General features: G+C 42.2%; 1 long non-coding RNA gene across 5 annotated transcripts in view; it reads left to right on the top strand.

The window, feature by feature from the left end:
• The window catches only part of LOC122203947, a 56,864-nt gene extending 30,930 nt beyond the window's left edge, over window positions 1–25,934 (top strand). For 2 of the 5 annotated variants that reach the window (XR_006195415.1, XR_006195414.1), the window contains one exon: window positions 25,620–25,934. This is a non-coding gene — a long non-coding RNA (uncharacterized LOC122203947). The other 3 variants (XR_006195417.1, XR_006195413.1, XR_006195416.1) reach the window with 3 other exon arrangements.
• Window positions 25,935–27,801: the final 1,867 nt, after the last annotated feature.

Here is a 27,801-nt window from a genome sequence, read left to right on the forward strand (position 1 = left end):
GATCGTGACCTGAGCCAAAGTTGGACACTTAACTGACTGAGCCACCCAGATGCCCCTATTTGTTTTTACTTCAATGTATAGCTATACTTTTCCTATTAAATCTGAAATGGAGGGGTTGACCATTTCAGTCTGTCCAAATGATTATTGGTGTTTATCATATGACATCTGCCTTCAAACTTCAAATTATCCACAAATCTGAGGATTTTCAAAGTTGAAAAAAAAATTGCTAAAATTTTTAATAGAATTATATCAGGCAGGGTTATATGACAGGTCACTGGCAACTTTAACCAATTGTGAATATATCCAACTGCCCTGTTATCTTAATCTCATATTTTCACTTTGACCACAGTGACATCCCAATAGACTTAACCTTAATTCCTAGTGGATATGTTTGATGTTTTGGCATCCTGATTTAGTGAATCCATGTTGGCTCCCTGTGATCACAGCATTCTTTTCTAAGTGGTTCACAAACCATATATTTAGTAATTTCATTCTCGATTTTTGCCAAAGGTTGACAGGTTGACATCAGGAATTTGCTTTGACCGAATTGTAGTTCCCAGAATCTAGATTTTCTCAAATTTCACAATCAAAAGCTATTTTCTAGTTTTCTGGCCTCTTTTGTTCATGTCTTCCCCTACCTCACACCCCACCAAGATTGCCAACAGTAGTTGCACAATAACATCTTTGAGTCTTTTATTGCTTCAGGTTATGATCTGTCTGGGCTGGAAGATGTGACCTAGCTTGAAATGTTATATAATGGAAAGAGAAGTGTACCCAGCGTTGTAGACCTAAATTCTCGTCTAGTTGCTTTTGACCTGGGGTAAATTACTTAGCCTCTGTGTCCTCATTTGTAAGAGGGAATAAAACCTGACAGAGACTTGAAAGAATTTTGTGAGTTAACAGCTGGGAAAGTGTGTAGTGTATCATAAGCTTTAACAATCTGAATTTTCTCTTAATGCCTTATGTGTCTTGGATTTCAACTTATTCTTTACATTTTTAACTGTCCGTTAGAATTTGAAGATTTTTCTTTTTCTTTCTTTCTTTCTTTCTTTCTTTCTTTTTATTTCTTTCTTTCTCTTTCTTTCTTTCTTTCTTTCTTTCTTTCTTTCTTTCTTTCTTTTGCAGAAGAATGCAAAGATGCCGAAGAATTGCATCTTGGGGATGCAAGATGGTGTAGCACACTGGCCTGGGAGTGATGTAAGACGTCATTCGTTACGTGAGACGTCGTCATTCGTTGGGAGGACGTTTCACTAATTTTTCGTGTGACTCAGAGCAAGTTATGCAATCTCTCTGGATTTTATATTCATGTGTAAAATGAGGGAGAAGGACTGGGCAATTTCTCAGTTCTAGTTCTTAGTTCTAAATTCTGAGTCCAATTTTGCCTTTGCTATGTTTTTGAATTGTATAACCTTCTGTTTATGGGGGGCTCTATCCTTTCCGTCAGTTCTTGATCCGCTTGGTGAATCAGTCTCATTAATGAAAAACGTCCTAAGCAGATCGCTCACCACACAGAGTGCTTCTGAGCTGAAACTCTGTCATCTGTGTGTTGACATGGGCTATTTGCCCAAATGAGCCCAAATTGGGATGACAAACTTGCTGTCCCTACTCTATTTATTATTCACTGTTTTGGGTCCTCCAGAATTTGATTCTGTCACTAATCTAATGATTGAGAATTGATGACATAATAATACTAAGTCAACATATAGAGATGTTATAGAAATAATGGAAATAATTATATAGCACTTACCAAACTGAAGTGTTTTTTGATAAATGAGATTGGTTTTCAGATGTAAAATATGGCAATTACTCTTTGCCCTAGAATGCTGAAAGAAGCCTTTGGATCTACACAGGAAGTAGCTATTCATCAGTTGTGATTAATTTGGGGGAAAAAAACCACATTGCATGTCTCTAAAAAATTAATAAGAATTTTGTTTTTATTGTGCTTATTTTCCACTCTGGGAACACTAACCAGAATCTACAGAAAGTATCTTCTTTTTTAAATTTTTTTTAATTAAAAATTTTTTTAATCTTTATTTATTTTTGAAAGAGAGAGAGACAGAGCACAAGCGGAGGGTGGGGGGGGGGCAGGTGGAGGGAGACAGAGAGAGAGGGAGACACAGAGTCCGAAGCAGGCTCCAGGCTCTGAGCTGTCAGCACAGACCCCGACACGGGGCTCAAACTCACAAACTGCGAGATCATGACCTGAGCTAAAGTTGGATGCTTAACTGACTGAGCTACCCAGGGGCCCCTACAGAAAGTATTTTCTGATCTTGAGGTAATTAAATACATAGATATCTTTGCTTCACTTTTCAGGGCAGATTTTACCAGATAAACTTCCTTCATCCGTTTGTGTATGCACTTCCAACTGTGTATACATTAATTCAGTGAAGAAATATTTCAAACACTTGTTATATGCCATGCCACACATGGGCTCAGAAAAGAATTGAGGACGTGATCCCTGTATTTAGAGAGGTCTCAACTGGTTGGGGGGGGGGGGTGATCTGTTAGCAAAGGCTGACGGAGAGACTGTGGTAAGGACCATTAGGAAGTGAGTTCTAGGGGTGCCTGGGAGGCTCAGTTGGTTGAGTGTCTGCCTCTTGATTTCAGCTCAGGTCATGATCCCAGGGTCGTGGGATCAAGTCCCATGTGGCCACATGTTGGGCTCTGCACTGAGGGTGGAGCCTGTTTAAGGTTTTCTCTCTCTCTTTCTCCCTCTACCCCTCTGCCCTGCTGTGTGTGCTCGCATGTGCTCTCTCTCTCTCTCTCTCTCTCTCTCATATAATAATAATAAAAAAGAAAGTGAGCTCTGGATCCTGGACTTTTCAGGAGCTTTTTCAGGAGCCTTGCTCTTTGGTTAATCCCTCTCTCTGCATTCTTAACCTCTTGGTTTTATCATCCCAATATGCTCTGTGTCTTAAAAATAAACAACTAACCTCTGCTAACTCATCAGTCCCTCCAGGCTTACCCCACTTTCCCATTCTCCATGGAAGAGCGGTTTGCATATGCTACCTGCTCTTTACCTCCCATTCATTCTTCATTGGAGTCTGGTCCACCTTCCCCTCTATGATCCCACTGAAACTGCTCTTGATAAGCTCACAAATGACTTCCAAATTAATCCAATGGATCTTTCCAAATTCTTATCTTACTTGACTCTTAGCAGCATTTGAACCAATTGATATTCCCTCTTGAAATACTCTTCTCCTTTGAAAATCCAGTGTCTGGTTTCCTTCTTCAATGGCCAGTCCCTTCTGTTATCCTCTGATGGTTTCTCTTATGCTGTGCTGCCTTTAATGACTGGTATTCCCCATGACTTGTTCTTGGGCCTTTTCATCTTCTCTTTTCTCTTCTGCTCTGTTCTTTCTTCCCCTTTTCTCTTCTCCCTCTCTTCTCTCCCCTTTTTGGGGTAACCTTGTCCTTATGATTTAAATGATACCTATATGCTGAAGAGCCCCACATTTATAACTGCAGCCCAGCTCTGTTTTCTGAGCGCCAGATGCCAATACTGAACTGACTAATTGGTACTGTTATTTGAATGTCTCATAGACATTTCAAATGGCATCAGAAAATCCGAGTGCAGATGGCCCTCCACAAATCTGCTCCTGCCACCAGATTCTTCCCGGGGAACTGTATCTCTGTGTACCCAGCTTCTACAGGGCGTCTCTGGTCTATTTCTGCTCTTTGAACTCTGGTATCACATGTCTTACAGGCATTGCAGACTCAACATGCCCCAAACTAGCTTCTTGATTTCCATCTTTTCTGCTATTGTTCTGTTCTCAAGCATCTTCAAAACAAAACATATTTTTAAACAGACATACCCAGGAAGGAAGGATAGAAGGAAAGAAGGAAGGAAGGAAGGAAGGAAGAAAAGGAGGGAAGGAGGGAGGGAGGGAGGAAGGGAAACTGGAAGAAAGGAAGTGCAAAAATAAATCCAGAGCCTTCTGTTTCTGCTTCATGACCATCCACTGAACCATTAAAGTCAGAACCTGGTGGTGAGTTTTGACTCCTCCCTTTCCTTTATCCCTTATATCAAATTCATGCAAGAAAAAGTAACTTCCACTTCTGGCCATGATGGAGTAACGGGGAGTAGATTCACCCTTTTATCTTACAGGCTAAAAAACTGGGCAAAATATTTGAAATGATTTTCAAGGGATTGGACAGCTGGTTGATTGGACAAGAGGTGGTGCAGGACAATAGTCCCTAGGAGGAGGTAAACAATGTGAGCCCTACAATTGATTTATCAAGCATGTTAATATTTTACCTATTTGTGTGCCCATGGATTGTTTGTCTCCCTCTGCTAGAATATGAACTCCAGGAAGGGCAGGGCATTGGCTGTCTAGCTGAGCACCTAGCCCAATTCCTAACCCATTGTAAGCACTCAATAAACTTTCTGGACGGGATAGATAAATGAGTGAATCCTTGGTAACATCTGCTCCCTCACTAGCCAAGTTCTGTCTATTCTCCTCTTTTTTTTTTTTTTTTTAATGTTTATTTACTTTTGAGAGACAGAGAGAGACAGAGCACAAGCAACAGAGGAGCAGAGAGAGATGGAGACACAGAATCCGAAGTAGGCTCCAGGCTCTGAGCTGTCAGCACAGAGCCCCATGTGGGGCTGGAACTCGTGAACTGCGAGATCATGACCTGAGCTGAAGTTGGACGATGCTTAACTGACTGAGCCGCCCAAGCACCCCTCTATCTGTTCTACTTTTAAACTACATCTCAAATCCATCCTCTTCTCTCTGGTTCTACTGCTATTACCCTGATCTGCAACACCATCAGCTCTCCCCCGGACAAAGGCTCTACCTTCTCAGGTGGTCTCCTGACTTCTACTCTTGCCTTCCTCCAATCACTTTCTTATTTAAAAAGCAAACGTCAGGGGCACCTGGGTGACTCAGTCGGTTAGTCATCCGACTTCAGCTCAGGTTATGATCTCACAGTTCATGGGTTCGAGCCCCACGTTGCGCTCTGTGCTGACAGCTCAGAGCCTGGAGCCTGCTTCAGATTCTGTGTCTCCCTCTTTCTCTGTCCCTCCCCTGATTGTGCTCTGTCTCTCTCAAAAATAAATAAATAAACATTTTAAAAAATAAATAAAAAACAAACTTCATCCTGTCACTTTATATTAAAACATATAATGATTTCTGCACTTGGAATAATCCGAACTCCTTACAAAGGGGTGGTCAGCTGCCACCTGTCTCTTTGCCCTACTCCTCATACCTCCAGCTGTCCAATTCAGCAGCCCCTTGAATCCGTGAGACACAATTGGAAAACCAGAGACCTAGATGATGGCTGGTGTCCTTTCAGCTCTAGGTGCTATGCTATGATACTTACTTAGACTTATTTGCCCCAATTTAAGTTACTCATTAAAACATAATTGATAAACATTACCTGTAAGTTTAACAATTCTAAGCACAGTGACAAGTACAAATAGGACGAGAGTAAGTCTCATTGACAATGGGAAAATGAAGGTTGGGCCATAAGAATTTATCAGTGATATTCTGGCACCCTCGACGGAAAGGGACATCTCAGTCTAAATACTCATCTTGGTTTTTCAAGCATAGCTATGATGGAAGACGAATTTCTCAGTCTACCAGGACTTTCTATAACTATCGTGTGACACAATACAAACACCTTTGCTTTGATCTTATATTCTTTGCTTTGTTGTTTGGCTTCTGGGGTGGATTTATCTCAAACACAGTGTCCAGTCTAAATGTATGTTCTTGCTTTTTGGGTCAGTTTTATCTTTCTGAGTAATTTGCCACGTTGTTCTCCAAGTGTACAAATCAGCCTCTTGTGGGTTTAATTAGTGTGAATCGGTTTCCCAACCACCAGACTGTACAGAGTGAATAGATAAAATGCTTTTTGTGGTTCTGCAAATTTAAGGACCTGACTGGACCATGAACATCTCGGCTCCCTTTAATGAAGAAATGATGTCATGGCAGAATAGGGTCACAGTGATATACAGTGTTGACTCATGAAAGTTCGAAGGAGTCCCCAGTCTCAAGCCATGGTCACACAGAAGGAATGGGGAGAAGAGGGAAATAATTGTCATAGTAGCCAGTATAATTGCTGGGACCCATTTCATGTACACAGAGGGACCAATAAGATCACATTTCATCTTTTTTTGAAGATAAGACCTTCCCTACTCTCCACATGCCTAGATAAACAGGAAGTCCTCTCTCTCTCTCTCTCTCTTTCTCTAAGCTCCCCTCTCTCCCTTATGTGGCCAGTAATCTACAGGGTCTTGTCTGTATCTCTCATCTTAAGCTGGACACAGAACGCAGGTGACCTTTCAGGCTGGAGGAACCACCTTGCTGAGTTCCAAGAACACTTCATTGATGCTGGTTTTATTCCAAAACACAAGCCGTGTCTGGGTCTCTGTTTTGGGTCACTGCTGCGGCACATGGTTACTGTTTGAAGGGTAAAGAGGCTCAACTCCTGTCAGACCCGCCCTTCCCCTGACACAAACAGAGACCCCCCCCCACCCCTAACACACGTGCAAACTCCCACGCCGAACTGGCCTACTCCCAACATTCTACTTTTAAAATCCACTATTTTCACTGCCAGTTTCCTGGGTGCTAGTGATCTTGACAGGGCTGGCTTGGGACAGGCTCCAGCAACCACTACCACGTGGACCCTGAGTGGCCACTACTCTGAGGTCATTAACTTGTTCCCTCCCAGAGCCAAGAACAGCCTGCTCAGGAGACACATTCTTACTTCCACTTTTAGAGCCGCAGGAAGCAAGTTTCTGGAAGATTTCCAATACCTTTTGTCCCTAATTTCACCCTCAGGCATTCAGAAATGTTGAGATCTAGTTTCATAACACCCCACAACACATTCAACATTTTTGTTTTAATAATTTAAAAAGTAGATCTATGTGCTCCTTGTTTTTGGTTTGGGGGCTGTTTTTGTTTTTGTTTGTTTTTGTTTTTGTTTTTGCTGTGTGTGTATGTGTGTGTTTAATCTTGTTAGCTAAAGAGCTGGACACCCCCCACTCTGGCTACATGTGCTGAAAATATGGTGTGTGTGTGTGTGTGTGTGTGTGTGTGAGCGTGAATGTACCTTCTTGTGCAGACACACAGGCAGGGAGAGGCTGCTGCAGAGATTCATGCAGGCCCAGGCACCTAGCGGATGGGACTGAGGGCAAGGGGGTTAGGGCATATGTAGGGGTGCCGTCCACAGAGACAGGAAACTCAGCAAGAGAATCTTACTGGGGAGAGAGGCGAGTGAGTCCGTATGGTGTGGTGGTTAAGAATGTGGGTTCTGGAGCCAGACTAAAGAGCAAGGTTCAGACACCTGTCTTGCTAATTAAGTTGTGTGACCTCAGTTTCTTCACATGTAAAAAGGGAATGGTGATGATGATGGTGGTGGTGATGAGGATGATAGAGAGATGAAAGGAGTTAAGCAACATAAAGCATTAGTAAACGCTATAAAGGTGTTACCTGTTGTTATCATTTTTGCCACGTGTGTAAAGATAGAATTTTTTTATCTGACACATTTTCTATCTCCTATGACTGTGTGAATTGAGTATTCCCAAGAGCATAAAGAATTAGAAGCAGAAGAATTGGAAGAACGGGGACTTTTCTCATGCTAATGCCATTGAGATAGCTTTGGCCTTGGGGGGGGGGGGCGTGTGGGTGGCTGGTGGGGGTGAGGTGGGGAGTGTACAATGGCCCAGATTGTGGGGAGGGCGAGAGGGTGAAAGGTCTGCAAAGGGGCAGCCCTCAGAGGGAAGTGGGGTGTGGAGAAGGAGGGAGAAGGCCTGTCTCAGGGAGAAGGTTCACGGAGAAGAGAGAGACTGAAAGAAAATCACATCTTCCCGCAGGTCCTCAAGAAACCATCAAGAAAAATGACATTACAGTAAAACCTTGGTTTGTGAGCATAACTTGTTCCAAACATGCTTGTAATCCAAAACACTTGTATATCAAGGTAAATTTCAAGAACCATTGGCTCAGTTATGATCATGTGACATTCGCATCACATACTACTCATATTGCAAGACATTGCTCATTTATCAAGTTAAAATTTATTAGAAATGTTTGCTTGTCTTGTGGAACACTCACAGAACAAGTTACAATCCAAGGTTTTACTGTATTTTGGAAGGCCTGAGTGAGGTCTGACTTTTGTTTTCTTTTGTTTTTTAAAACAAGCCCCATTATAGTTCAGGTATCCATGTAAAGAATTTTGAGGCTCTAAATTATGAATTATGTCCATCAATTCCCTTTTTTTGTTATGTCTGTCTTCCTTTTTTTTTTTTTGTAAGTTTATTTATTTTTGAGAGAGAGAGGGAGAGAGAGAGCAGGGGAGGGGCAGAGGGAGAGAGAGAATCCCAAGCAGACTCCACGCTGTGAGTGTGGAGCCCAGTGGGAGGCTTGAACCCACGTATTGTGAGATCCTGACCTGAGCCAAAATCAAGAGTCTGACGCACAGCTGACTGAGCAACCCAGGCACCCCTACGTATATTTCCCTTCTAAAATTATAGATTAATTTAGTGAGATTCCTGCTACCCCCCCCCCCCCATTTTGCCACATTTAAAAAATATATAGGGTTTCTGCTTGATTTTATCTTCTACTAGTTCACCTGTACTGTAAGTCAGTCTACCATTTCGTGTGCACATGTGGACGAGACTCTTGCTGGCAGTCTGACAGTCACGAATCGATGCTGGCTTCTTACACGTTTTGGGTAACAGTTCCTTCAGCACTCTGGAGTAGCTGCTCTCTGGCTCTGATGACTTTTGTTCTGTCAACCTTGTCTAGAACATTCTGGGCATTTAATATGTCCCATTAGCGTACTTCCAAACTGAATTTGGGAGACAGAGTTTCCCTAAAAACTCCATTTAGTCTCTTTTTACTTTCAGCTTCAATCAAATCTTTTGCACCATGATCAAAAGGGCAGGCTTCCAGCCGAACTTCCCTCATCTCTTACCCCTGTGTTTGAAGCTTCCTGGCAGACCTTTCTGCTGCCCAATTTCTGGTTTACACCTGTCCTTCAAACTCTGTTTTCTTATTCCTCTTACTGAGTCAATCTTTACATTAAAGAGAGAGAGAGAGAGAGAGAGAGACTCCTCCTAAAATAGAGGTGGTTTTTGTTTGTTATTAACAATCAGTTGTTATATAATTTTTTTTAAGAAACATCTTTTTTATTCGTGGCAAATAATTTTTTTGGATTTCTAGTAATGTTTTAGCAATAAACTAGCTTTCTCAATTAATTTCCCTTTATGTGACTCCTTTTAACATCCCTCCCCCTGCTCCGCCCCGGCCCAATGTACTGCTTGTGGGTTGGTTACAGTTCCCTTTTTAGAGTTGGGTAACTGCATGATGGATTTTTAAAGTTTTCTTCCAGAATGTGGAACTAAATTGTGTTGTAACAACTGTTAATGTAGTGATTCCTGTGAAAGCACTCAAAGCCATGACCACGATGGTTCCTTTGTGAATTCTAAGGAGCAATCTTTTGTTTGGTCCCCAGACTGTGCCTCCCCTTGTGTGATAAAATGAGGTCTGCCATTTTTCTGCCTTACTTGATCTTGTGGTTTCTTCACTTTCACTTAACATTTTTAGTTTCATCTCACAGATTTTTGGCTGATAGTAAAGCCCCATAGCAACATAGTCATGACTTAACCATGAAATTCCTGCCTAGAAAAATCCGACTGTACTTTCTTTCTGCAAGAATTTTCCAGGGTTGCTGTTGATTTTGTGCCACATATACAGTGTCTTTTGGGCAACGCGTTCCCTCCTCTTCCATGCTTGTTACTGGGCAGCGCTCGGTGCATTGCTGACCTTCTTTCTCCTAAAAATTGCTTTGGAAAGTCCTCCAACTTTCAGCGGAAAGGGCCGAATCCTCCTTTTCTGTTTCGTGTGTTGTAAAGCAGAAGGTGCTATGTATGTTCGCTTCACTTTCCCCAAGCCCCACTGGGTCAGTTGTCTACCGAGGTGCTTGCATTACTTTATTTTCTTCTTTTTCCCCTCAATGTCAAGCTAAAACTCATGTTTATTCACACTGATCAGAAGTACCCTAATATTTACTTTGCAAAGACCTGGTCGGCTTCTAGTGCTAGAAGCCTCATACCAGTTTGGTTTGAATTCAGCCTGTCCTGCCTTTATAAGTTCTAGTTATCCTAAAGATAACTTTTATTAGGTAATTATCAGGGACGTACCAAGATAGAAGTTTATCTTGCTTTTAAGTAAACATTATCTATGGCTGGTATGGCGGCTCCGTTATCATCAGAGACCCAGGCTCCTACACTTTTGTGTCACTATCCTCAACATGTGGCTTTCACACTGAGGTCTGAGTTGGCTTCTCTAATCTCAGCCATCACACTTACATGTCAGTGACCAGGAATAGAAAAGACAGAAGAATAGGGCAAGCTCCCTTCTCCTTCTTTCTCCTTCTTCTCATTCTTTTGAGAGAGAGAGAGAGAGAGAAAGAAAGTGAGAGAGAGAGAGAGAGAAAGAGAGAGAATCTCAAGCAGGCTCCACACTCAGCACAGAGCCTGACATGGGGCCCGATCTCACAACCCTGAGATCATGATCTGAATTGAAATCAAGAGTTGGATGTTTAACCAACTGAGCCACCCAGGCGCCCCTGGACTCCCTCCTTTTAAAGACATATTCTGAAGTTATGCATACCATTTCCTCTTTTAATCCATTGACCAAAACTTAGTCAGATGGATATGACTCTGTAGCAATGGATGCTAAGAAATATAGTTTTTATTTTAGGCAACCATGTGTCCTGCTAACATTTGGAAGTTCTGTTACTGTGCAAGAAGGGGAGATTAGATAATAGAGCCCGGTTAGAAATCCGTGACATGTACCATAACTCCAAAGAAATTCCCAGCTTCTTCCTTCTATAATGTCCTTTAAGCAACCAAATTTTAGAAATTATTTAATTCAGTTTATTTACCAGGCTTATTGAGATGTAACTGACGTATAATATTGCCTAAGGTTGGGGTGCCTGGGTGGCTCAGTCAGTTGAGCATCTGCCTCTTGATTTCAGCTCAGGTCATGATCCCAGAGTGGTGGGATTGAGCCCCAGGGCGGGCTCTGCTCTGAGCGTGGAGCCTGCTGAAGATTCTCTCTCTCTGTCTCTCTGTCTCTCTTCCTCTGGCTCTTTCCCCTGCTCGTTCTCTCTCTCTTTCAAATTAAAAATATATATATTGTGCAAGCTTAAGGTGTACTGTGTATTGATCTGATACACTTATATGTTGCAAAATGATTACTACCATAGTGTTGGCTAGCACCTCCATCACATCCCAGGACCAGTGTTTTCTTTTTGGGTGTGGTGGGAACATTTGAGATTTACTCTCTCAGCAACTTTAAAGCATAAAATACAGTTCTATTAATTATAATCACCATGGATCCTAAGAACTTACTCATCTTTTAAAAAAAAATTTTTTTTTTACGTGTATTTATTTTTTTAGAGACCGAAGAGAGACAGAGCACAAACAGGGAAGGGGCAGACAGAGAGGGAGACACAGAATCCGAAGCAGTCTCCAGGCTCTGAGCTGTCAGCACAGAGCCTGACGCGGGGCTCGAACTCATGAACTGTGAGATCATGACCTGAGCCGAAGTCGGACACTTAACCGACTGAGCCCCAGAACTTACTCATCTTATAACTGGAAGTTTCTACCCTCTCCATTTCCCCCACTCCCCACTCCACCTCTGGTTAAAAACCACTCTACTTCTGTTTCTATGAGTTTGGCGTTTTTAGATTCCACATATAAATGATCTGTTACAGTATTTGTCTTTTTCTGTCTGATTTATTTCACTTATCTTTATGTCCTTAAGGTCCATCCATGTTGTTGCAAATGGCAGGATTTCCTTCTTTCTCATGGTTGAATGATACTCTTATCTCTATCTGTCTGTCTATCTATCTATCATCTACCTATCAGTCATCTCATTTCTTCTTTATGCATTCATCTTTGACAGACACTTATGTTGTTTCCATGTCTTGGCTGTTGTGAATAATGATGCAGTGACCATAGGAAGGCAGATACTCCTCAAGGTCCTGTCTTTATCTCCTTTGGATATATACCCAGAAGCGGGATTGCTGGTTCGGAACTACTTGCTTGTAAGTCTTGCCTTTGGGAACATAATTCTTTTAGTGAGGAACTTACCTGTTTTCCCACTGGCTCTCTCCCACCCTCCACAGCACCGTGAGTCGTGCCACCTTTGTTCAGACACGGAAGATAACACTTTTCTAGTAAACTGGAGGTTCATGAATCTGAGAAAAGATTCTACTTTTGATGGTGTCAAAGGTTAACATCCCTCTGCTAAATATTTTATTTCATTTCATGTTAATGCATACATTTCTAATTTTTGTATCTCCAATTCACTTCTGTTTACCACAGCGGTCTCCTAACTCCTCCGCTCACGGTTGGGGAGGGCTTGCTCGTTCTTTTGCCTTTCCCTCCCATTTGCTCCTGGCAGATCTTCGTGCTTACCTTCATTTCACATACGGACATTTCTTTTTTCTGATATTTGCATGCCTTGCTTTTCACCAAGTTTGTTAACATCTTTCCTGGTGTCTACCTTCTTCTGGGTGGAGTGTCTCTTTCTGTGGATTTTGGCATCAGTTTGCACCTCTTTCTACTTTCTATGGAAGTAACTACAGAGCAGAAAATGTCAGGTAAAAGTTTACATGGTATCTAAAAGAGCAGTGAGCTATCTTAGACCAGCTACACATATTCAAGAACCATTGTGATTTTAAGCCCTGATTGCCTCCCTTAGCAAAATATGTTTTGATTCCATGTAGTGCTGTTCTGCTCTTCTGTTATAAATGAAAACATGATCTGGCAACTCTATACTATTTTGATGCGTATGCTCAAAATCCCCCCAACTTGGTGAATTCAAAGTTATATGAAACTTAAGCCAACAAGAATATTAACCTTAATTTTAACCATGTGTCTTAGAATAAGAAATTAAAAAGAAATTTCCACGATGACTAAGTCGGTAATAAATATTGCAAAATTTATTCTGCAGGATGCTTCGTATACTTCATCAATTCCTCTTGTCTGATGCCACCGCCATGCCCTGGGTTCCGGCTTTTCATTCCATCCCTCTCCGTCACTCCTTGTATCCAGTCATTTGAAAGCATCTTTCCTTCCTCTGCAGAGTCTCTTGGATCTGTACCCAGGTCTCAGTTTCAGTGCCACCTCTCAGAGCCAAGTCCCTATCAAGTCCCATATAAATTACTACAGCCGTCTCTTCACTGGTCTCTTCCCTTTCAATTTATCCTACAGACTGTTGCCAGATTCATCATTGCTTTCATCATCTCCCCCCTGATTAAGACCCTACGCTATTGCCTTATTTCTGATTATTTCAAGTCTGGACTCCTTAGCTTGTTAACAATGAATCTTGCTCAATAAATCATATTTTTCCATTTTCTCCCACAGAGCAACCCACTACACATGCCCTACTTCAGCAAGCTGCTTTTCTTCATGTCCTCGTCTCTCTTTTACCCACATGTCTCCACCTTCAGGTCTTTGCCTATGCTCTACCCTCCCTGGAGAGCCTCTTCTCACCTCCACATGATGTCTTTCCTTCAATATCCCAAAGACTGCCCACCACCACTCCATTCTACGGTGACCTGTCCTTTATATGTAATATTTCTGATTATGCTCTGTATTTATCCAATTGCTTCAAACGAATTGAAGATTGCTTTAAGGTTGTTCTATATTTGTTTTACTTACATACCTCATCTCTCCTCAACTGGTCTGTTTTATTTGTTTTCTCTTCCTACATGGTCTAGCTGGATGCAATTTGGTATTTAATGTGATTAGATCAACAAATTCAGACATAGAAGACTCAACACATTTATTTCACATGTTTTGCTGTAATGCCCTCCTACTTGTTCTTGGAGTGGGTTTAAGGTTTAAATCTTTTCATTTCAGTCACAAAATATGACAATTGTTCTTAAATATACCTTCGTTTCTTATCTTTATGGACTTGTAATTTCCATACGTAAGTGAAACAATTATGACATGCAGATCACAGACTAAGCCCAAGGGGAATGATATTAAATGAAAGGAACATAGAAAGTAAAAATGTCCTTACTGAGATCTACTCTCATGAGATTTGAATATTTTCAAATATACTCCTTTCAAAGCTACAAAGGGTAGCTATCTATTGGAATTTGTTCTCACCCTGGCTGAGCTATTTAGAATTGATTCATGCAGTCTGTTTCCCATGATATTGGATAAAATATCATCTATCTTAAAGATCTATGATAAAATATTGTGTATAACCAAACAAAAATAGTTAGGGTAGGTCTAAGACAAGCTAAAAGGGAGAAACTACATAAAGATGAGTTACCTTAAAATTGTGGCTCTCAAAATCTATTTGTCTTAGCAAGAAACTAGGCCTTGAAATTCAGAGACTCAAGTTAGCTGTTGAAGACTGTAAGTTTGGGCTGATTTGATGGCTGGTGTTGAGCCCCAAATATGGTCCTCCCAAGAACGAATGCTAAAAACGTGAAGTCACATGCTGCAGGGGTTAGCTTTGTTTTGGCAGAGTTTCATGTTCCTCTGCTCTGATAGGGCCAAGAAGCACACTACCTTTTGGTCTCCCTTGTCTGCTGAAGATGATGATTTGTCAGCCCTGTGAACCCCAAGTGCCTAAAAGGTGATAGCCAAAGTCATTCATGTGATAGACAACTAAGTCATGGTGCTCTCTGCAGAACATAAAAATGTGGAGCAGGGACTGGGTAGATGCTTGCCAATCCTGAATCGTCTTCCTAGGCAGGCCTAGCCTTCCTTGCAGTTAAGTCAGAGCAGTATGATTAGTTCTGGTCAATGGAATTTGGGTAAAAGTGATGTCTTCCATTCCCAGGCCTGGCCTCCAACACCTGAGGAGATCTTGGCTTGCTCATTCTCTTTGCATGCTGGCTGGTCAGATGAAGAAAACCCAGTAGAAGATTTGAAGGTAGAGTATGGTAGAGCCACAAGATAGAAGAGACCTGGGGCCTGGAGTAATTGTCTAGATTGCTGCCCACATAACACCTTTATTAAGCAGTGAAATGAATGCAAAATCTACTTTGATTGATTTAAGCCCCTGAGGTTTTAGTGTTGTTTGTTAATATTATTAGCTTGACTAAATAATGATGTCTTTAATCATCTCAAGATTTAGAACAATTATACTTAAAAATAATTCCTGTTTAAGAAAAAATTCTTTTTAAAAAAATTTTATTTAAAAAATTATTTTTATTTATTTTGAGAGTGAGAGAGTGAGGGAAAAGCCGAAGGGGGAGAGAGAGAGAATCCCAGCCAGGCTCTGCACTGTCAGCACAGAGCCCAATGTGGGACTTGAACTCACAAACCCATGACCTGAGCCAAAATCAAGAGTCGGAGGCTTAACTGACTGAGCCACCCAGGTGCCCCTGTTTAAGAAAAAAAATATTTTTTTTCTTTAAAGTTTTTCAGGTAATTAAAAAAATTTTTAATGTTTTTTTATTTTTGAGAGGAAGAGGGGGCGGGGAGAGAGAGAATGAGACAGAGGATCTGAAGAGAGCTCTGTGCTGACAGCAGAGAGCCTGATGAGGGGCTCAAAGTCACAAATCATGAGATCATGACCTGAGCCAAAGTTGGATGTAACTGACTGAGCCACCCAGATGCCCCAAGAAAAAATTCGTAAATTTTTAAAAATGTTTTTATTTACTTTTGAGAGACAGAGAAAGACAGAGTGTGTGTATGGGGGGGGGGGGGTGCGTTGCAGAGAGAGAGAGAGAGACAGAATATAGGGCAGGCTCCAGACTCTGAGCTGTCAGCACAGAGCCCGACATGGGGCTTGAACTCAAGGACCGTGAGATCATGACCAGAGCTGAAGTTGGATGCTTAACCAACTGAGCCACCTAGGCGCCCCTCCAAGAAAAAATTCTTAGAGCTACCAAATTTAATCCAGTTTAACAAATAGTTGATGAATAACTACCTATGTGCAAATAACAATAATAATAATACTGAGATGTATATAGCATACTGGGAATAAATGCTGGACAGGGCAGAATATTTTGCTGGGGAAGGCAGATAAAAATATACAAGTGAATAAACAATATGTTTATGAGTGCTAGGAAGAAAATAAAGCACAATAGCAAACTGAAAGAGAGTGGGTGGAGCCTTGCTTTGAGAAGGTGACACTTGAGACTTGGATAGAGAGAAGGCACCAGTCATGTGGCTATCCAGGGAAGAGCTATCTGCACAGAAGGCATAGCATGTGCAAAATCCCTGAGGCAGGAACACACTTGGTGTGTTCGAGGCAATGATTAGTGTGATGGAGGCTTAGTGAGCAAGGAAGGGGTCATGGTGCCAGGTCATGCGTGGCCTTTTGCCCTGGGTTAAAGGTTTATACTTTATTCCAAGAACATTAGTGGGGTTTTAACATTAATGGGCCTGATTTGTGTGTTTTTTGTTTCTGGTTTTTTTTTAAATCACTGGCTGCAGTTTGGAGAATGGATTCTAGAGAAAAAACAGGGATGCCTCTCAGGCCATGAAGCAGGAGCCCCAGTGAGATATGATGGTGGTTTAAACTAGGATAGAATTGGATGTATTTGGGATTGAGATGAAAGGATGACTTTTCAGATGGATTGAACACGAGGAGGCCGGGAAAAGAGAAATGAAGATTTATTAGAGAATTCAACAAATATTGATTTAACACCAGCTATGTGCCAGGTGCTCTTCTAGGCTCTGGGGACAGAGTAGTGCACAAAATAGATCAAGTCCCTGCTCTCCCAGATCTTACACTCTAGTGGAGAGAAACAGATAGTAATAAACCACATATTTATTTAGGTGGGGATAGTGAAGAAAAGCAAAGCATTGTGAAGGGATAAAGAGGGACTTGGATGGCTAGTTTTAGATAAGATAATCAGGGAGTTTTCTTTGATGGGATGACATTTGAGCAAAGAAGTGAGGAAGTAAGCCACGCAGATATCTGAGGCAAGGGTGCCCCAGGAAGAGAAAACAGTGAGTGTAGAGGCCGTGGGGTGGAACTCACAAACCATGTGAGGGGCATGCTGGAGGGGCAGCTCTTAGGCACTGTGGTGGGAGGGGTGTGGACAGGGAGGAAGTGGGAGGAGATGAGGTCATGGAGAAGTCGGTGGGTGGGCAAATCACAGGCTAAGATCAGGACTTTGACACGATGATTTTGAGGCGGAAAGCCATCGGAGAATTTTGAATAGAGGAAGAGAAGTAGGAAGACCAGCTAGAAGGCAATAGCCTTAGCAAGATATGGTGGTTTTATTTTAGCCACTGATTGGATGTTGGTGCCATTATTGAGAAGGAGAAGACAGAGGAAGAAATATGGGAGGGGAAATTAAAGTGCTGTTGAGGATGGGTTAACTTTGAAATGCCTCTCAGACATAAAATTAGAGATATCAAGTAAATAGGTGGATATTGAGTCCAGAACTCAGGAGAAGGGTCAGGATCTGAGATAGAAATTTGGAGCTGTCAGCCTCGGCATGGTGTCTGGTGTCTCGGGACTAGAGGCACTCACCCAGTTGGAGAAAAGAGCCGAGGTGTGGCCCTGGGGCTCTCCTCCTTGTAGAAAGTAGCAGATGGGAAGGAGATTGAGAAGGAGTGGCCTGTGAGGTTGGATGAGAATCAGAAGAGTTTAGTATTACAGAAGCCGAGATAAGAAAATGTTTCAAATTAGAGAATTTAACCGTGTCAGATACTGCCAAGAGTCGAGGAGGAAGACCGAAATGTGGCCCTTGGATTTGACCATGTGACATCACTGGTGACTTAGCCAGGTAGGAATGAGCTCAGGAGATGAGGTGGACACGGGATAATGAACAACTCTTAAGACAAATTTTGCAGGAAGGAAAACATAGAAAGGTGAGAGTAACTGGAGGGAAATGCAATTTCTATGGGTCAAGATCTGATTTTTCCTCTGATCTCTCAAAGGTGCTAGGAGAAGGCATCACCAGACTAATTTGTACCGGACTGATGGCTTCATGTGCTATTTCTTTTGTATAATTTGCATTTTAAAAGGAGGAACTTTACATTTCATGCAGTAGATAGTCTGATATATTTTGGGTAGCTAGAAAGAATATTCTAGCTACGACTAGCTCTGGACTGTGTGTGTGTGTGTGTGTGTGTGTGCGTGTACATGCATTGTCTTCAAATCTGGTGAGCTGGAAATCTTCCTGACAATCTGTTAGGCATCAGGGATTTTTATCTCCAGATGGGTGCTCCATTTTTCTTTTCGATAACCCTTTACTAATGAAGAGCCAGGGATGGGAGTTCCATTTACAAATGGTGAATCATTAGAAACAGATTTGTAGGTGGAGAAGGCTCTTCCAGCAGCAGAGCCTCACTTCTGAGGCATGCCGTCAGTTCCCTGCACAAATGGGCCCTGGGAGCAGATCTATGGGAGGGGAGACAACTCTTTACACATGTGCCCTCCCACACCGCTGCTCCAACCACAAGCCTTCATCAGAAAGCCTGAGGCCAAAAGGACAAGCGCTCCATTTAGGGATCACCTTCCAAGTCTCTGCCCCACCTCTCCTCTCTCCCTCCTTCCTTTGCAGCTCTCTGGGAGGCTGAACATATCCTTGCACGGCACCGTGCAGCGGTGAAACAGTGGCCTCCTCTTTCAGCTCCCTTGGCCCGCCTCTGAGCTTCTTTTCAGCTTGGCCTTTATGGAGAGAGTGTGCTGCCCTTCCTTCTCTGCCCAGTCTGTAAGTGGATGTGCCCCTGCTCTGAGAAGGGGTATTTTTCTGTAACTCGGAGAGTGGAGATACCTCTAGGACCCCCGGTGGAAGGCAAGCCAGGCCAGTGGACTTTCACCAGGAAAGAAGAGTCACATTCTAGAATTGACCATTAGAGTCCTTCCCAAGTCCTAGCCCCTCATTCCTGTGACATTTTGACGAATTATTTCAGTCTGCTCAGCCTTCTCCTTCTAAACGCCCATGACCCGGTCCTCCTTCCTTGTCACTTTCCATCTGACCTCCAGAGGGTGGTTCTAGAACTTCAGCCATTCATGTACCTCCTTTGTGATTTTTTTTGCCATATGTATGTGCCACCGATGCTATTATTTACCTAAAAGTTTTCTTTAAATCAACTCATCATTTTATTTAAATATTTTTTGATAAGGAAATTTTGTTACTACATAGGTAGAAATTCAGGGTAAATAAAAAATAAATGCAAATGAAACACCAAATCTATGTTATCAAATTCTAGTTGTATGCTTATTTACTAAGGGCTATGAGCTTGCTTTGTCTTTTTCCCTGGAAGGGAGATTATCAAATATTAGAGCTATTAGAGACATAACAGCACCAAGCTAAGACTTTCTCCTTGACACAGTCTGACATATTGAAAGAGAAATGCTGTTTGCACAGCACTGCGAATGTACTAGAAGCCACCAAACTGTACGTATTAAAATGGTTAAAATATTAGACACTTCTCTAAAGAAGACATCCAGATGGCCAACAGGCACATGAAAAGATGCTCGTCACTCCTCATCAGGGAAATACAAATCAAAACCACACTGAGATACCACCTCACGCCAGAGTGGCTAAAACGAACAAATCAGGAGACTATAGATGCTGGAGAGGATGTGGAGAAACGGGAACCCTCTTGCATTGTTGGTGGGGATGCAAACTGGTGCAGCCGCTCTGGAAAACAGTGTGGAGGTTCCTCAAAAAATTAAAAATAGATCTACCCTATGACCCAGCAATAGCACTGCTAGGAATTTACCCAAGGGATACAGGAGTGCTGATGCATAGGGGCACTTGTACCCCAATGTTTATAGCAGCACTTTCAACAATAGCCAAATTATGGAAAGAGCCTAAATGTCCATCAACTGATGAATGGATAAAGAAGTTGTTTATATATACAATGGAATACTACTAGGCAATGAGAAAGAATGAAATCTGGCCTTTTGTAGCAACGTGGATGGAACTGGAGAGTGTGATGCTAAGTGAAATAAGTCATACAGAGAAAGATACCATATGTTTTCACTCTTATGTGGATCCTGAGAAACTTAACAGAAGACCATGGGGGAGGGGAAGGGGGAAAAAAAAAGAGAGGGAGAGAGCCAAACCATAAGAGACTCTTAAAAACTGAGAATAAACTGAGGGTTGATGGGGAGTGGGGCGGGGGGGTAGGAGGGAGGGGAGGGTGGGTGATGGGTATTGAGGAGGGCACCTGTTGGGAGCAGCACTGGGTGTTGTATGGAAACCAATTTGACAATAAATTTCATATTAAAAACAACAAAATAAAATGGTTAAAATAGTCTATGTCAGGTGAATTTTACCTCAACTGAGAAAACAGAAGAGAAATAGAATAATTTTAATTCAGTGATATAATATCTTATTATAGTACCGCTTAAAATCGTTTGTCCCTCATTTTGGTGAAACACTGCACCAGGAAAGCCGTAATGCTGAGAGCCTCATGGTTCAGTCTCAGAGTAGTTCTGCTGTCTGAGGAGCACAGCTTGGGAGTCTGAAGTCTAAAGCAGTTTTAAAATAAGCCAGTACCTTCACTTGAATTTCTTGAATAATGGAAAGTAACACATAGAGAAATACTCTTTTATTTATTTATTTCCTTTCCACTTCTGAAAACTATAGTATGTTTGAACTTGAATAATTTACTTTTCGGAACTTAAATTTCTTTATCTGTGAAATAGAGATAATGCTATCCATCTTACAGTGTTGCTGTGAAGAGAACCTGGGAAATTCATGGAAGAGCCTAGAAAAGTCCCTGGGACAAATCTTCATTCTTTTCCCTACTCCCAACTCAGTTGAAGAATAGTAGGGAGGCAAATTTATATGGATGCTCTATGAGTGATTTGATACTGATGTGTTGATGATTTGCTAGAAATCCTTATAATCCAAACCTGGAGTAACGTAGAGAGTCTGGAAAATAGTCACTATTAAGTATTTAGCCAGTGCCAAAAAAAGAAAAAAAAAAATCAGACTATTCTAATTTCATTTTCAGAACCATTGATTGTTGAAATATATCTCATCATTTGCATTAAGAAGTATTAAATCACTATTTGTATCCCTGTTGAGTTTCTATAGAATTCTCTTCTAGTACAGTTTTATATGTTGGGACTTCGCCAACCTGGTTTAATTAATTAATCTTCAAATCAATCCAAAGCATATTAAGAACATTTATGGGATTTCCTTATGAAATATCATCACTTCTGGTTCACCCGCATTTTGCTGTTTTTGGTCATCGTTATTTGTATTGTTGCGTTTGGCAGGAATCCTGGAAATACAATTTACTTTATGCTAAAACCATGTCTAAGGAAAGACTGTGAGTCCACTGTGGAGTGAAATATGCCTACACTCCCTGCATTGTGTTCTCGGTCTTGGCCATACATCAAACTAGCAATGATGTATTCTTTCAAACTTTAGAACTTGAGTGTGGGAGGTAGGGAACTTTCAGATGCCACAAAACACACTCTAAAAAGCATTTCAGAACCAATCTTCTCTAGGAAGAGAAAGACAATTAAATTCTCCAATCTTTTTAACCAAATAAATAAATAAATACGGTAAAAAAAAAAAAAAAAAGGCACTAGCATGGGAAAAAAAGGAGGGAGTACTGTTGATATAGGCTTCTCATGGCATTTGAAAAGATGAGCAAGGTCTCATTTTGTATGCTGGAGGCATAGTTTGGCTCGTGGAGTAACTAAAGCCATATGAAGTGTTTTGTGATGGGTGTTGCAGTTCATTAAATATTCACTTACAAGGAGGATCTTTTAACACTGTAATTCTTAAGGTAGGCATTTTCCTCCTCAAAGTCCAGAAGGCTGCAGGCTCTAGAATGAGAATCAGATGCCAGGCAAATTAAAGAGAGCTGGAGTTTCCTCTTGCAGGTTCTTTGTGTTTTTGGTGGGTGAAATTACTTGGGGAGCATCCTGTGTAAATCCTTCACTCTCAGTGCTCGTCCCAATAAGTGCCCTCCTCAATGCCCATCACCCATTTTCCCCTTCCCCCTGCCTCCTTCCCCATCAACCCTCAGTTTGTTCTCTGTATTTAAGAGTCTGGGTGTTGTATGTAAGTGATGAATCATGGGAATCTACTCCCGGAGCCAAGAGTACACTGTATACTCTGTATGTTAGCTAACTTGACAATAAATTATATTTAAACCCTTAAAAAAAAAAAAAAAGAATGCTTATCTAATTAATCAATGTCAAAAGAGCAAAAATTATGTGAAAAATTGTTCGTAAAACATTTTGTAATTTTGATTAAATGAAAGTAAGAGAATAAATTTTTTTAAGTAAAATAAAATCCTTCACCCCCATGCACTGAGCATAGCCCTTCACATCTTTTTTGAAAAGAACCATCTAAACATCTAAATCTTAAAAATTAAGGTGTGGTTGGGGCGACTGGGTGGTTCAGTCAGTTAAGCGTCTGACTTCAGCTCAGGTCATGATCTCACGGCTGGTGAGTTCGAGCCCCGCGTCGGGCTCTGTGCTGACAGCTCGGAGCCTGGAGCCTGCTTCGGATTCTGTGTCTCCCTGTCTCTCTGCCCCTAACCCACTCGCATTCTGTCTCTGTCTCTCTCAAAAATAAATATTAAAAAAAATTAAAAAAAGATTAAGGTGTGGATATATACATATTTAGGGCTGATAGTAAATGTCCCTCTTGACTCACCATGGTTTTCTTTTTAATTTATTTTGAGAGAGAGAGAGAGAGAGACAGAGTACGGGTGGAGGAGGGGCAGAGGGAGGGAGAGAGAGAGAATCCCAAGTGGGCTCTGTGCTGTCAGCACAGAGCCTGATGCAGGGCTTGAACCCGTGAACCGTGAGATCACGACCTGAGCAGAAACCAAGAGTGAGATGCTTAACCGTCTGAGCCACCCAGGTGCCCCTGATTCACCTTTATTGATCAATACCCCAGGTTTGGTCTACATGCACACACAGTCCAACTGTGCTTGACTTTGTCACCAGTCACCTAAACTGACTATACCTTTGGGAAATTTGAGCTTTTCAGAGAGGCCTGGCTAAGGATTGCGGTTCTCTGGACTAATACCAGCTATAGGAAGCCAAGAGGATTTTTTCTGAATGCAGTTAATTAATTCTGAAACGACTTCTCACAGAGTTCCCTGACGTCCAGTGGAATTGGACAGCTCGGAGTTTTAATCTCTTGTGAGTGTTGTGAAATCATCGTGTTATATAAGCAAGCAATCATCTCGCCAGGTTTGGGGCTCACCTTGTTGACAGGTCTGAGACAGTAGCTCAGTGTGAGTGCTGGGGCAGGGCTCCCCACCCCCACAGGGTGCAAGATCACATTCTTTTAGACAAACACTACTCACTTTCTTTCGGTGCAAAAAGTCTGTGTGTAATTAAGCAGATTCGAGGCTCTTGGCGGTGTAGTAAAGCGGAACAAAGCACTATCCATGATGGGTGAGACAGGTGTGGGCTTCCTCCTCCTTTGTTTGGGCATTGCTGCTCCTCATGAGAGTGTCCCTCTGAGAGAAGACAAGCACAACAGAAAAGTCAGGGGCCAGGCCCTAATCCCTACTTTTACAGCCAGAGGCTCAGTGTTGAGTCTCAGCAATTCCTGTGCACCACTCTTCCCCCATTCGATCCCAACAAGTCTGGGTAAGCTGTCAATCCTCTCAGGAAGCCCTCCCAGGAAGAACCTAGGTTTATTTGCCTTTGGTGCAACCTTGTGGTCCTTTTCTGTCTTCTTGCGACTTTCGATTACTTTCTCTTCATCCTCAGGCATTTTTTGTTCTTAGGTCCTTTTGCGTCCTCTCCTCTAAAACAGACTTTTTGGCAAAGGCTCTGATAAACACATTTGCACTGAGGTGTAAATGGCTGATAAAAGATGTGTTTCTTCTCCCAGGAGTATTTGCACTGGAGCAAAGACATAAATTTTGAAGGGTGGAATTTCAGATCAGCAAGCCAGGTGGAAGAGGGCTTTAGGAGTGAGGAATCTTCCTGCGGCCACCCTAGGCCTGCTCCTGAAGACAGCCCTGCTCCAAGGTAGCCAGCAGCTGGTGATGGGAGGCCCAGGCTGCTGGCCGTGGGAGGGACTGGTCCCATCGCTGAGACTCTGGCCTTGCTCCATGATTGGAGTTTGAAGTCGTGGGGCCCTGTCTGCAAATCTTGAGCAACAGCCTTGCTTATCCCAGAGGAATGTTTGGAAACACTAATAATATTACATTGGTGGTAAGTGTTTCACCATCTTACTGTTCTCTTCAGCTGATGCCATAGACACCTCTCAGTTTTAAGGATTCTTGCTTGAACTTGCCTTTTTGTGAAATATCCAAAGTTCCCACGTAGAGGTTCGCTCCTGCTGATAGAAACTGGTTAGTTTCATCATTCCTCAGCTTGTCTAAATCAGAAGTGTTTTTGATATTCACATGCTGACCTTTGGGCAAAAGAAAAATCGTTACATTGCAGGGAAATTCCTCCAGGCTTGGAGCATATGCTGATGAGCGCATGGCTGCAGAATGGGATCCCTGGGGCTGATGTCAAGACAGGGAACACCAGCCCGGGGCACAGTCCTGCCCCTCCCCCGGAGTTCTCCTAATAGACTCGTGAGCCAGTCTGTTCCCTTGTGCTTGACCTGAGATTGCTCTCAGAACACCCCCTGGCCCATTTTTAAAAATCATTCAGCTCCATGTAACTAAAAGCAAGGAATACTGGTTAACATTTTTTTCCCCTTAAAAAACAATTCATATGTTTGAGAGACTAGTTTTAGCTTCTGTTTTGTCCCAGTGAGTTGAAATTTCACTGTGCATTTCCCCTCCTTGATGCTTAGGAATAAATCAGAACTATGCCTTTTGTCTTTACAGCCCAAGTTCCTTAAGGACAGTGGCTGAATCTTACGTACCTTTTCTTCCCTCCAGGGCCCTATGTAGAGTAAATGCCTATCAAAACTTGTGAGGTGGAAAATGAATAAAGATACTTATTCTTCACCCTACTTTTGGGAGTAAACATCCTTCATTTCCTCGCTGTTTTGTCTATAGCACTCTAAACATCCTATATGGCCATCATAATACTGTTTATGCTACAACACAGATGAGCCTCAGAAACTTACAAACTGATGCTCACTGAAAGCAGCCAGTCCTAGAAGACCACATATTGGATAATTCCATTTGTATGAAATGTCCAGAACAGGAAAATCTATAGAGACAGAAAATAGATTAGCTGTTACACAGGGCTGCGACGGGAGGGGAAGGGGTGTCGTGATTGGAAGTTTCCTTTTGGGGTGATGAAAAATGTTCTAACATTGATATTACGATGATGATTCATTAAGTTTATAAATATACACTGGGTGGTACACTTTAATGTTATGGTATGTAAGTTACATGCCAATAAAGGTTTTGGAAAGGAAGAGACTATGGTTTTGGGTGAAATGGAGAGAAAAGGAGAGATCTTGACTTGGGCTCTACCTTTTTACAGGTGAGGAAAAAAGAAAGAGCAGATCTTAGAATTTTACAGACACAGAAAGTATTTTTGTGTGGAGGTGAAAATGAAGACAAAATAATCCTCTTTGGGAATAAAAAGGGAACTGAGGCAAGCAGGCAAGGAACTTGTGGTGGACACACCCTAAGGTGATCCTTAATGACCTGACTTGTAGAATTCTCTTCTCCAGAATGTGGGTGACACCTGTGACCTTCCTCTAACCAGTAGAATATGGTAAAGGTGATGGCACACCATTATGTTCCGTTCTCTAAGACTCCACGTTCGCAGACCAGGGTGAGAGGCGCTCCTGCCAGCCTTGAAGAAGCAAGCTGCTGGGACATGGGCTTCCCGTGTAGAAAGCCACAAAGCGGGGAACCGCAGGGAGAGCCTCTAACCAGGAAGAAACCAGGAGCCCTCTGTCCCGTCTCCATGATGACCTGAATTCCCCCCACAACCACCTGAGCTCCGAAGAAGACCCTGAGATCCAGAAGGGACACAGCTCTGCTAACAGCTTGGCTGCAGCCTAGCGGGATCCTGAGCACAGGACCCAGAAACTGTGAGATAATAAACATGTGTTGTTTCAAGCTACTAAATTTGGTGTAATTTTTTTGTTTTTGTTTTTGTTTTGTTCTGTTTTACAGCAATGAAAAATTAATGCAAAGCTGTGGCAGAAAGAAAAGTGATTTTCAGAATCAGTTTAGTAGAAGGACTTCTGGAAAAGAAAACTCAGGGTGATATCACACCTGGGTTAGGAAGGGGGTCTTGCTGTTGACATGTGCAGAAGGCAGTTAAGGTGACCAAAGATCAAATGAATCAGAAAATATGGGCTCCCGTCCACTCAGATTCATGTTGGACATTCACATCTCACAGATGAGTGGAGATGCCTGGAAAAGCAGAAGAATATTAAATATTGACTATCATTTTACTAGTGATAACAATGACAAAAATATATGCGCGTGTGTGTGTGTGTGTGTGTGTGTGTATGCATGTGTGCATACCAGGCACTGGGCTAAGCCCTTTTATGCATATTTAATTTTTTTTTTTTTTGAGAGAGCGTGAGATGGGGAGGGGTAGAGGCAGAGGGAGAGAGAGAATCTTAAGCAGACTCCATGCTCAGTGCAGAGCCCAATGTGGGGCTCGATCTCATGATGAAGAGATCATGACCTGAGCCAAAATCAAGAGTCGAACGCTTAACCGACTAAGCCACCCAGGTGCCCATGAGCCACCCAGGTGCCCCAATTATTTCATTTTTAAAGATACAACGTAGGAGAGGTTCTAGTGCTGAATTTGGAACACCAGTTCCAAGTCTGGCTCTGTCAACTTACCAACCACATGACCTTCAGCAAGTCACTGAACACTCTTTCCCCTCAATCTACACATTTGTAAAACAAGCTTAGTAAGACTATCTACCTCACAGAGTTGGTATGAGGACTAAATGAAATAATCCACACGCAGCTCCTAGTAACTGTGCCTGGCACATGGTAAGTGCTCAATAACCACTAACTGTTATTGCTGTTACTGCCGCTGTTCAGTATCGTTATATCACATGGTGATTATGTGTACCCCCTCTGCCACTTATCCATTGGGTGACCTTGGGCAAGTGACTTTCTTACCTTCTGTTCCTCTTTTGTGAAACGGGGAAAGGAACAATAGCTTCTTTGTAGGGTTTTGTGGACGATGCTGTGTGCAGAGGTCTGACTGAGGAGATGGTCTTTGTTCCATCCTATCAGGGTAGACGTGCCTGATGCTTCTTGGTGCCAAATAGAACATTATAATCTCTTTCTTTCTTTTTTTTTTTTTTAATTTCTTTAATGTTTATTTATTTATGTGTGTGTGTGTGAGAGAGAGAGAGAGAGACAGAGCGTGAGCAGGGGAGGGGCAGAGAGAGAGAGGGAGACACAGAATCTGAAGCAGGCTCCAGGCTCTGAGCTGTCAGCACGGAGCCCAACACGGGGCTTGAACCCACTAACTGTGAGATCATGACCTGAGCCAAAGTCAGACAGCCGACTGAGCCACCCAGGTGCTCCTATAATCTCTTTACTCAGTAGTTTTGTCTGCAAGCTTGGGAAAAGGCACCTAGCATGGCAATCAACATGTGTTAACTTTCAGTGAGTGTCAGTTACTGTTCATGATTGCGTATAATCCTCACAACGACTCTATCAAATTGGGTTCTTTATTATACCCATTTTACATATGTAAAACTTAGGCTTCAAGAAGGCAACTTGCCTAATGCGAAGCAGGGTCAGAAATGAAAGGCAGACTTACCTGACTCCCAAAGTAAAAATATTTCAGGAAAGCATGTGTTACACAGATAACAGAGGACAAAGACCCTTAATAGGGCCAAGACCAAAATCATATTTTGCAATGGAGTTGGGGGAAAATGAGGTAGAAAAGGACAAGGGAGAAAAGAAAACACAGGCTAAATGAAACTTCTGGTAAACAAGCCAATGACATC

This window comes from Panthera leo, chromosome D3 (assembly GCF_018350215.1).
Source record: "Panthera leo isolate Ple1 chromosome D3, P.leo_Ple1_pat1.1, whole genome shotgun sequence".
Classification (NCBI taxonomy): domain Eukaryota; kingdom Metazoa; phylum Chordata; class Mammalia; order Carnivora; family Felidae; genus Panthera; species Panthera leo.